The sequence below is a fragment of the Aythya marila genome (assembly GCF_965140915.1).
Source record: "Aythya marila genome assembly, chromosome: 20".
Classification (NCBI taxonomy): domain Eukaryota; kingdom Metazoa; phylum Chordata; class Aves; order Anseriformes; family Anatidae; genus Aythya; species Aythya marila.
In genome coordinates this window covers 10172326-10180882 of record NC_139061.1, presented here as the reverse complement: position 1 = coordinate 10180882, position 8557 = coordinate 10172326, and the positions used below count along the sequence as shown (strand labels likewise).

General features: G+C 52.7%; 1 protein-coding gene across 4 annotated transcripts in view; it reads left to right on the top strand.

Moving 5' to 3' along the window:
- Positions 1-380: 380 nt before the first annotated feature.
- ACACA (acetyl-CoA carboxylase alpha) overlaps positions 381-8557 on the top strand; it is a 124468-nt gene continuing 116291 nt past the window's right edge. For 3 of the 4 annotated variants that reach the window (XM_082776213.1, XM_082776222.1, XM_082776218.1), the window contains exons 1-2: positions 381-499; positions 6467-6597. The gene's annotated coding sequence lies outside the window, so the exon portion shown is untranslated. Of the gene's footprint in view, positions 500-6466; positions 6598-8267; positions 8356-8557 lie in introns of those variants that run through there. The other variant, XM_082776214.1, reaches the window with a different exon arrangement.

Below are 8557 nucleotides of genomic sequence, written 5' to 3'. Positions count from 1 at the left end.
CGCCTCGCGGGGAGCTCAGGAGCTGCTCTTGCAGAGCTACAGGGCAGCCCTTGGCAGCTCATACCTGAGGGTCAGAGCCTCGTTTCGTGTTGCTCAGGGGGCCGTTTCATGTCAAAATGCCAACAGCTCAGGCTAGAGCCCGGCAGTCGGTGTGGGCACCGCTCCCCCGAGGCTGCAGGAGGAGGCCGGGTGCTCCCCAGGAGTCTGCCACGTGTGTGCTCCGTGTCGGAGCTGTGTAATGGCACAACTGGAAGCACTGGAAATTATTTTTTCCCTTTGTCTAGGCCCTAAATGCCTTCCCTAAATTATGGGAAAAATAAAGTAGTTGAGGGAGGCAGAGTTTGGAACGTCGGTGAAATTTTTATTGCTTATGCTGACAGGTTTTTCCAGTATCTGGGAATTAAAATAGGAATCCGGGCACTTAATGGAAGGGATCAGCATATGGGTGTCTTCGCAGCAGCTCTTTTCCCAGTGAATTGGTGTGACTGCCCCTAACCAGGTAAGTGTTTCCTCTGATGTTAAGTCTGGTTTCAGTCTGCAGCGGTTGGGTTGTGGTTGTTTAAGCTGCTGGTGTTCAATCTGCTGCTTCCAGGAGGTGGTGAGGAGAAAGGTGAGGTGGCTGAGGGAAAAGGGTGTTCCAGTAAGGCCTGTGGCATTTCTCGGGTGGGTTTCATGGACAACAGGGATTTGGGATCTCTTCATTTAAGGGTCTTGCTATTATGCTTCTGTCTGGCAAGGGAAGAAAAAAAATACCATGAGGAATAGTAAAGAACCGTATTGCTGGAATGTTACCCCAGTGCTCCGCTCTGGTGGTTTTCAAACCAGTAATTACCAGTGCGACATCTCCTGGCTGAACTGAGCTCAAGAAGTTATGGCAAGCCTGATATCTCCTGGAGCTAGCAGTGACATGAAGAGCCTTTTGCCTTAACTCTGTTCAAATGGAGAGGCCCAAAGGTGTTACCACCTGAGGGCTGGTCAATGGCTTGCGTGAAATGGCTCTTAGAGGTCTCAGTTTAATTTCCTCACCTCTCGCTGTAGCCCGTTTCTCACTGCACAGTTTCACTCCAGGAGGGTCAAAGTGGATAATTTGCAATGAGCAACGTGCTCACCTTCTGCCTTTTTCTACTCAGAAGTTTTAACAAATGGGGTAATTTTCATTTCTATTTGAAATTGTTTACTGATCGTTTCTGCAAGTTAAATGCCCTCAGGCGGTTTGTTCTGCATGTGCAATATCTGGAGGGTTTCTGGTGTGTTCCCCAGTCTCACCGCGGGGCAGTTAGAGCCTGGTGACAGACAAGCAGCTGGACAAACCAAATTGAAGTGACTTGACCCCCCGTCACGGTGCGAGGTGGGAGTAGAGCGTAACTGCTCTACCTCAGCAGCTCACTGAATGGGGTAGGAAGCACAAGATTAAATCATTTCTTCATGAAAGGGCACCTTAGCCATTCATCTTCAGGGCCACGGGGATATTTAATCTTTTGAAGTGGAAGGTCTATCTATTTCCCTTGGAGGCTTGCTCACAGTGGGGCCCGCTATCCCTCGCTCAACATTCGGCTGCCGCTGCCTGGTCATACCTGGGGAAGGGAGCCTGAGAGTCAGGCAAAAGATTGCAGCGATTTCTCCTTCGTGTCCGTAAGTAGCTGGGTTAGAAGCGTGCCCGTTTGGTGACCCACGGGCTCGGAGGCTGTGTACACGCTTCTGCTGCTGCTCTGCCTGCCGGCCATCCAGTCCAAGCACAAGCACTTGGGAAAGAAGCAGAAGCGGTCAGGGTGGGGAATACCAGCTGCCCAAAGGCTGTTTGTTTCTGGAGGGACAGTGGTGGGTGTCTGGGCACCAAAGCGATGTGATTTCACAGAGGTAACTCGGTGTATCGCAGCCCCTGGGGTGTTTGGTTCCCAGCACTGGCCCCTTGCATTGGTGTGTTCTCACCCGCCTGCTAAAATGCTGCATCCTGCAGCCTGCAAGGCGAGAGAGGGGCACTTCTCCTGAGTCAGGGCCTTTTCTTTTCCACCCCTAAACCATTCTTCCTCTGGCATCAGGAGGATGCCATCTCTGCTAGGAGGAGCAGCGTCCCAGCACAGCGGGAGGTTTGTGACGGGTCAGCACAGGGCAGTGCCTGCAGAGCTCAGCACGTGCCCTTCCCTGGGCCCTCCAGACTGAGCACCCAGGCTCTGCCCATGCCTGGGAAGACAATTCTCCCTTCCCGAGAACTCTGTGAGTGTGCTTTAACTCGCCAGTCGTGCTCACAGGGCTGGCCTGGCTGAGCGTGGGGAAGGAGGTGGGAAGCTGTCCTGGTCTGGAACTCACCGAGCAGGGAAATTCGCATATGACGGTCACGATGCAGCATATGGCAGAGACTAACAGGACGCAAACGATGAGCAGTTTAATGACGATGCTTATTTTTTTTCTGATCATAAAACCTCTATCATTTCTGGGTGTAATTCCCTCTGAAATGAGATACATAAGAATATTTCAGGTGTCCTTACAAGTCTTTGACAGTTCAAGATTTGCTTCATTTTTGTTAAGTTGGGCTAAGTGAGGCGGGCAGAGGAACAATTTGGAGGCTCCTGAAGGCTTTCACTGGAAGCTGTAAATCTCTGGAACCTCAGGATATTTTTATGTTAAAATACTTCAGATATCTTACAGTTCCTGCCTGCTCCCAAGAAGAAACAGGTGGGTAAGCCCCAGCACAGCAGTGTGGTAAGGCTTGGAACTTCCCAGTGAAGTCCTGTGAGGTTTTTAAAGGAAGCTGGGAGCTGTTAGGGGAGCTCAGGGCATGCATGAGCACTGGTAACTTCCTTTGAAAGCCAGCACTTAAATGCTGCTTTCTCCTTACGGCCGTGGGTTCACAAACTACCTGGGCCAACGTATTTATTGGTAAATCCAACACCATTGTTCAGAGAAATTACTGCCTGGGAGAACTTGGGCCAAGAGGTGTGTGAAAGCCGGTATCCTTCCCATCCCTACATCTACTGCTCTGCTACCCTGTGGCTCAGCAGGGAGAGCTGGAACCTACCCTGCGAAGTCTGGTTTCTTTGGTACACAGGTGGCATAGTCGGAGCCTCAGAAAAAACTTTCCGCTTGAGCAGCATTGCTTTTACAGCATGGCTGGATACCCCTGGCAGAAACACTGGAAGGGACAGGTTTTACATCTGGTTATTTGTTTCTGTTTGGATTGAAGAGCCAGAAGCATTTTCTAGAATAACTTGCACGCTGAAACAGTTGACCAGAAATGGTAGAGTACTGGCAGTTTGCAGCACAGTTCCAGGACAGGTAGTTGTTTCTGCTTGTGTGCAGTTTTCCAACGTACAGAATTATCCGTCAGTATTAATACTGGAAACTGCCAAAACCTCATGATCCTCCCAAAAGAAGGGAAAGCAACAGCATGGAATTGTTCCAAAACTTGAACATTTCCATAGCTTCAACTCTGTTACTCCCTCCTAATTTTGTTTTGTTTTCTTTTTTCTTTTTTTTTTTTTTCTTACAGAAAGGCACAAGGCCGCTGTGCTTTCATATACTTAAAGAGCTATTTGCTACATCGAACTCCTTACCTTTTCCTCTCAGAACTAATTTTCTATGAAACTTCCTTCTCTTGGGTGTCAGTAGAACACAGCTGTGGTTGCGAGCGGGTGCTCGGACCGCAGTGGTGATGACTTCGATGCTCTGCAGGGTGCACTTCTCTACAGCCCGCTCTGCCAAATCTCCGTGCAGCTTCTCCAAGTGCAGCAGATTGACTTGCACGGAGCTTCGATGACTAAAGCATTCCAGCGTGCTGACTTTTTGGCGTCTGCTTAACTTCCCTTCGGTGGCTGCTATCCCAGGGGCTGGAAAAGGATAAGGACCTCATGCTAGGAATGGCTTCTCTTAAATTATTCCTGTGGGAGGTTCGAGGCAGCAGTTAGCTGTGAGGGATGCACTGCTGCAAGGAAACTTCAGGGGCAGCTTGGGGTTAATGTTACAATGAGGAAAACTCAAGCGAGTTCTCTGTGCATCATCCCTTTGTTGTCCCTTTTTGTCAAACTAGCTTTACTCAATGCTCGAGCACCGCAAGCTGTTGCCCTCTCCAGGGCAGCAGTCACACCACCTCAGTTCATAGCCACCTAACCATGCTGGGCAGCTGCCCAGGAGCCTCTCTTTGGGGTCCCTGTTGCCCTCGGGGACCCTGAAAGCCATGTGGGACCCGAGGCCCTTAACAGAGGCACTTGGATGCCAAAAGCTGGCGGGTGCAGATCCCGGGGGGACGAGGAAGGGGCAGTTCTACCAAGTGCAACTCTGCCGTTAGTCCTGGGGGAAGTCTGCTTCCCTTGCCGCAGCAGTTGGCTGAAAGTTTCAGATTTTGTGTGTAATTATCGATGGCAAATGACAGCAGCCATCAGGGGTTACAGGAACAGTCTCTTGGGTTTCCAGCAAAATGGAAAAAAACTCTGTGGGACCTTTTGTGTCCTTTTTGGCTGAGGCATAGCTGAGACCACTGAAAATGCCAGGCATGCCGTGAGCAGCCCTGGCAGCTTCCCTCTTCCAGCAGCTCCTTACCTTGCAGAAAGACGTTCAGGCTTCTTATGTGGCCAGCTGTTTCTGAGGCATTTTCCACGTGGCATTTGTAGTCTCCAAAGTCTGAGGGGAACGGAGTGAAGGCTGAGCAACTTTTAATTGCAATGTGCAGTTAAGTCAGCACTACCTGCTTTTTGGTAACTAATTTTAAATGCCAGTGTTTTGCTGACAGCAAAGGTGTGAGGATTTGGGGTGAGGGCGTATGGATTAGAGACTTACGTCAGTGTATGGGAAAGAGACAGTTAACACATAAACGGATTTATTACTAACATTTTTTAAGTTAGTCTCCTACAAAATCTTCATTCAGTTAGAGCTTGCAGCTATGTGAGCAACTCACCTCTTCTGATGAGCCTGGTGTGTGCAAACACTAAGCTAAATATTAATATCGTGACCATGATTGCATCTGCTCCTCACAGTCTCGAAGCCCTTTTTTATCTTTACTGCTTCCTCCGAGTGTCGCCGCAGAGGTGTTCAGGCAGATACCGTGCTGATTAGAAGAGCTCCCGGAACAGCTCTGGGATCGTAGGCTCCTGCTGAAAGCTCCTGCACCTGCACGATGGTCAGTGTATGGAGAGGTTAAAGTCAGTGTCAACTCACTGCAGGCCGTGCTACTTCCCAGCTCTGCTCCAAGCAGCAGAGGTGTGCAGTTTGGTAAGAAACGGGCCTGGAGAAAGCCTTATCTGCCAGCTGAATGTCCTTCTGATAGGCGTGTCCCAAACAAAGCCTGGTCCCAGCGGTGAGTCCCAGAGCCGAGAGGGCTCAGGGTGCTTGGGGCTGCTGAGCGCTGGGCGCTCGGCTGCTTCTAGAACCGGACGCGCCCTGCCCGGGGCAACCAGAACCCCCCGGGGCTCTTCAGGTCAATTCTGGAGCCCCAAAGTGCCAAGGACAGGGCAAGGATGGCAGGAGGAGGGCTGCCCCCGGAGCTAGGGGTGCTGCTGGGTGACACGGTCCGGTGTGTGGGTTGGTTTGGGGAGCTGGCGTTTTCTGAGTTAGACGCAAGGTGGCGATGGAAATCATTTTTTCCTCCAGAGCCTCTGACTTTGAAATGCTGAGTAGCCACAGGTTAACGTCCCGCTCACAGAAGGAAGGATAGAATATTTTTGTTGAATCTTAAGCAACGCCCTGAGTTTTCAAACGGCTCGTAGTCCAGAGGTTCAACACAACCTGCCTCTAAGCGCTACAGAGTCACAGAATCAGTAAGGTTGGAGAAGACCAGTCATAAAGAATCAATATAGAAGGATGCAATTCACCATTTTCCAGTGTAAAAGTAACACTTTGAATCTTCCTGGGAAGTATAAACCCGCTGCCTCCCCTCCAAGTGCAGTGTGAAGAATAACCACGTAGCTGCAAATCAGGATTGAAATGATTTCCCAGTTGAACGAATCTGTTATTATTCTTGAGATAGAAACCATCAGGAATCCCAAATTTGCCAGCCTGGTAAATAAAAACTCAAAAATACTAAAGAGAGAACTAGATTTTAAGCAATTTCAAACAACTAAATGTTCATTTTGAATGTGTTTGACCAGTACCATCATTCTCTGTTCACCTCCCAGCCCCAGCACTCGCTTTCGCTGTGTGACCCGGTCTGCTGCTTCTCTTTTGGGCTGGGAATGCCAAGAGAAGCCGAACTTTGCAGTCTGACGAGATGAGTTAGGGCACTGTCTGAAGCTGTAAGAAAGCTTAGGACTAACAGCAGCACATCTTGCGGACGGAGTTAGCAGTGGCTGTTCACCTGCTGACTGGAGAGAAGGAGATTTATTTTGTGATTATCCTGGTAAACAGGCAGCTGTTGTCAGCGTTGCGAGCGTTACCATTTCTTTTCCGATGTTTCAAATCTTCCGTGATGTTTCCTAAATGAAAGATGATTTTGGGTTTAAAAGCCATCTGACCCTTCTCTCTTTTTCTTGCCTGCCAGGACAGGAGTCGTGCCAGGACGCATGGTGTCACTAACCCCCCTAACCTAGGATGATCTGTCCCGTGTTTGCACTAGTGACGTTATCAGAGCCTGGGGAAGAGACATGGAGCCCAGACTTGGCGTCATAAAAGGTAATAACATTTCCCCTGCTTTTTTCTGATATGACTGGTTTGCGTTATTGAGGCTGTGCTTGCTTTTTTGAGAAACCGTGTGTGTGGGGAGGGGTTCCACATGTAAACAGCGTGTGTGCTGTAAGTCGCGTGACAGTAAGTAACGTATTGTGTCCAGTTCCCAAACGCAGTGGGAAGGGGACATGGATTTAAGCAACATCCCCTGCCCCTCAAGAAGCAGAATCGTGGTTACAGTTGTAAATCTCCTGCCATTGCAAAGTAGTCTGAGCTTTGTGAAGCAGGATGCTCAGATTGAAGCACACATTCCTGCTGTCCACAATTTGAAGCTCGAGCACTGTCCTTTTTAACTACTTCAGTCTGGAACTGAAAGAAATGAGAACCCGTTTCTGTTCCCATGTAAGTCACAGCAACATTCAGCAGCTGTCCCAAGTGCAGGATTTGAGTCAGCATGGCTAATAATGGTTGTTGGGGGCACCTTACCCTGCAGTATACCACGTCTAAATCCCTTTCTGTAATTCCTCCCAAACTGCACTTCCTTGTAAAACATCGCCCACCGATGCCCATTCACAACGAAGGGATTTTGTTGCTGGTTCGGTAGGGAAGCGCAGCTGCGAAACGCACCAAATCCAAAGCTTTTATTTGCTTGTGTCAAACTCAGATAATGCTTTGGGAAGGGCTCTGTGCTGCGTGTCTGTGCATAAACTGCCCTCCTGTGTGCTGTGCGCTGGGACTCTGTGCAAAGGCCGCAGCGTTAGTGTTACGGGGATAACCGAGGTGCTGCTTTACGGCCCTCCGAGCTGCTGTTAGTGTTCCATTTCAAAAGCACCTTCCCAATCCGCCCGTAACGTTGATGGATTTCGTTTGCCGTCTCCTGGCATTCTTTCCCCCGGCCGCGTTGCTACACCCCGCGCCGTGTGGCAATCCCTCCCGCAACCCTGGCTGGTTGGATGGCCGCGGCGGGCAGGTTTGGGCATGATTTGGGGTGCCGAGAGCCCTGGGCACCAAGAACCTGTCGCAATCCCCGCTTTGCTAAGCTGTGTGTGGGGTTTGGGGCACGGCGCCTCAGCGGGGTTGGCGCTGCGTGTGGCGAGCTGCCCTTCACAGCCACCTTTTACAGCCCTCTGCCGCCTTCACATGCACCTTTTACAGCCCCTTGTGTAAAATGGGGGGTCCTGAGGCACAAATAAAGGCGTTTATGCCCCGAGCAGCCTTCCAGGGGCACAAATAAAGCCGTTTATGCCCTGGGAGGCAGCGGCGCTGAGGGCGCTGACCCCGCCGCCTCACAACCCCCCCCCCGCCTCAGGCCCGCTCCCGGCGCCCCCCGCGGCCGGCAGTGGTTGGCTCCGGGCCGCCCGCGGCTCCCCCCATCTCTCCCCCCCCCCCCTCCCCAAACAGTGGGCGCGCCCAGCCGGCCGCTCAGGCCATGGGCGTCTCCTCGTTAGCCCCGCCCCTCGGCGCCCCGCGCCGCTCTCATTGGTCACGCCCCCCCGCTGCGCGCCCGCGGCCAACCAATGAGAGCGGCGCGGGAGGGGAGGGGGGCTTCGAGGCGCTTGACCCCAGGTAACCCCCGGCGCATCACACCACCGCGCGGGCGGGGCGTGGCCGGTGGGCGTGGCCTCGCTAGGAGGGGGCGTGTCCGGGGGCGTGGCCTGGCCGGAGGTGGCGGGAGGGGGCTCCGCGCCGCGCCCCCAGCAGCGCCGCTGCCCAGCGCCAGGCCGGGGGGGGCCGCGGAGCCTCCGCGGGGGTCGGCACCCTGAGGTGAGCGGGGAGGGGGGCACCGGGACCGGCACCGAGACCCCCCTCCGGGACCAGCACCGCTGAACGGCGCCGGGGGCCGCGGCAGGGCCGGGGCTCGCTGGGCGCCGCCCCAGGGCCCGGCACGGAGCCCCTCTGCTGGGGCTGCACCGGGCTCGGAGCGGATCCGGAGTGGATCCGGAGCGGATCCGGAGCGGCCCAGGCT